Genomic DNA, 2,954 nt, shown 5'->3' on the forward strand with positions numbered 1-2,954 from the left:
AATTTAGAACCAGATGATCTCTTAGATAGGTTCCCAGATGTACACCCCAGCATGATAAATGCCTTTGCTGATGACTTAGTGGACTTAGTCACAGGTATAGATATATCAACCATAGAGGATCGCCTAAACCAGGATGCTAAGGTAATGGAAAAATGGGCCTCAGACTGTGGCCTTAGTTTCAGCGCCTCAAAAACCAAAATCATGGTTTTCACCCGAAAACGCAACATCAGAAACCCCATAGTCAAGGTAAATGGTGAGTTAGTTGAAGTTGTTAAAACCTTTAAGTACTTGGGGGTCACTCTAGACTCCAAACTCACCTGGACCAAACATGTAGATAACATCACCAGGAAAGCCAATATTGTAATGAACCAATGTCGTAAAATGCTTGGGAAAAATTGGGGGCATAGACCCAAAGTGTGTAGGTGGATGTACACTAGTCTAGTCAGACCCATCCTTACATATGGATGTCTAGTTTGGCTAAACAGTGCCTACAAAACCACACACATTAAAAAACTAGAAAAGGTCCAGCGCAGGGGGTGCCTTGCCTCTCTTAATGCAATAAAAACCACAGCCACACAGGCCATGGAAATTATTTTAGATCTACATCCTATAGAAATTCATATTAAGGCTCTATCACTGAAAAGTTACCTAAGGTTGACGAGGAATGGTAACTGGTCACACAAGGAAGGAGAGGTCACAAAACCTGAAAACCACACCAACAGAGTTCTAAAATTGGCAAAAGAACTCCCAGAACTATCACTGCCAACAGACAAGCTCATCAACAAGCAAAGGGGTGAGTGTAATTTTATTAGTATCATAAAAACAAAAGATGAGCTGAACAAATATCAGTTTAAGCTCACTCCATCAAATGACAGCACCATTCATGTCTACACAGACGGGTCAAAAACCAAATCAGATAGTGGTTTTGGCTACACAACCAAAGGTATCAATATCAAACAACAGGGATACAGGCACCTAGGTAAGATTGCCACAGTGTTCCAAGCGGAAATCCTGGCAATGGAAGCTGCGGCACAACATCTACTAGAAACCAACCCCATAGGTAAAAATATTAAAGTACATATTGACAGCCAGGCAGCTATCAAAGCTGCAAGTAAGTATATAGTGGACAGCACCTGCGTGGCGAGAGCCAAACAGGCACTAAACAGACTAGGTAAGAATAATATGGTGGAACTTATCTGGATCCCAGCACATGTAGGTCACAAAGGTAATGAAATTGCGGATCGCCTAGCCAAGCTTGGCTCCGCAATGAACAACAAACAGGTAATCTATCCAGAACCACATGCACCCATTCCTATATCATACATCAATGGTATAATCAAAGAATGGGCCGACAGGGCTCATCAACAGAAGTGGATGAGTCCTGCTGACCCAAGATTCTGCAGACAAACACGAATGTTTCTGAAAGAAGCCAGAAACAATGTCTGGAAACTCATCCAGAACAAAAACAGGACTTTTGTCATGTATGCATGCCAGATCCTGACTGGCCACGCTAACACTAATAAACACTTATTTAGAATGAACCTGGCAGACAACCCAGGCTGCCAACAGTGTGGATTCCATGAGGAAACCATCGAACACCTCATCGGCTACTGCCCCAGATACAACAAGCTCAGGCTGGAGCTATTTGGTAACAACACCATACGGACCAAAGACTTCCATACCTTGAGTCTCAAGCACATATTGAAATTTATAAAAAAAAACAGGAAAATTTAGAGTTTAAAACCACAAGTTTAGAGAAACATATATTATAGGCGGACATGGGACATCATGTCACAACAAGAGAAGGCTAACATATACTATTTAGGTTTGCTAGCCAAGAACAGTGGTAACAAAGCAGATGGGTCTGTGGACAAGTGCGTAGCACAAGTTTGGTCCCTGCCTTGGACAAGATGGCGAAGTCGCCCAAGTTCCTGAGGCCTGCTACATTCTGATACCTGATATGACAAATTATTATCTACTTTACAACTTTCTTGTCTACGGTACTAATTACGAACAAAAATAAACACATTTGAATTATATTTTATTATTTTTCCTCAAATTTTGAGTTATCCCAGCCAGAAAGTAGCATCACTATCGCGCTACTATAGCGCACAATATCGTGTAGCAATCGAGCACGAGTTCTTACGATATCGCTAAATAGTCGTCCAATGCACATTGACGATATGTTATGATAAGTGGTCGAAAAGGTACTTAGAGCTGCGCGATACACCTACAAACTCGTAAGTGATATTGTAAGTATCGTACGCGATATCGCAACAGTTTCGTAGCAGTTTCGTTGTGGCATTGACGCATTTTTTACGACATTTAGCGATATCGCATCAATGTTGCGAGTATTTATGGGGGTCAATTAAACGAGAAACACGATTTAATCGCATAACTCGTACACGATACAATAGCTACATTTACGATAAAGTCGCATACAATTGCTTTCCGAATTTGGCGAGTAGCTGGTTAAAAAAATCAGATAATAATTTATTTAATATTTATTCAAAGATTCAAAGAACATATACAAAAAAAGGATACTGTATAACATTTTCTTTCATAATAAACTTTAAATATATTAAAACATTTACTAACAAGACAACATCCATAACAGCAAGACCAAAAAAATATCTCTTAATTACTAAAAAAAGTATTATTTAATAACTTAAGTTTTTCTTTGCTCCCAAGTTTGAAATTGATAGGACACATAATCCAGAACAAACCTATTTATACAAGAGTGTTACTTTAAAAAAAGGCTACATTATTTTTACAAATAAAGGGTGACAACATCCATAAAAGCAAAGCATTAAACGGTATGACAGACGAACATTAACTCTAGAAGAGTGTCATAACTGAATATACAAAATATAAATATAAATGATTTGACAAAATTCTATGTAAATTTTTGAAAAAACTTCATAAATACAGAATACTGTATAAGGACATATTGA

The 2,954-nt window shown here is 38.5% G+C and overlaps 1 long non-coding RNA gene across 1 annotated transcript; it reads left to right on the forward strand.

Moving 5' to 3' along the window:
- The first annotated feature begins 414 nt into the window (after positions 1 to 414).
- LOC145322713 (uncharacterized) lies at positions 415 to 1,962 on the forward strand. The gene is made up of 3 exons (XR_013880795.1): positions 415 to 793; positions 1,536 to 1,648; positions 1,826 to 1,962. It is a non-coding gene; the product is annotated as an uncharacterized LOC145322713 (long non-coding RNA).
- Positions 1,963 to 2,954: the final 992 nt, after the last annotated feature.

This window comes from Acartia tonsa, chromosome 6, assembly GCF_053477335.1.
Source record: "Acartia tonsa isolate MP-2025a chromosome 6, ASM5347733v1, whole genome shotgun sequence".
Lineage (NCBI taxonomy): Eukaryota > Metazoa > Arthropoda > Copepoda > Calanoida > Acartiidae > Acartia > Acartia tonsa.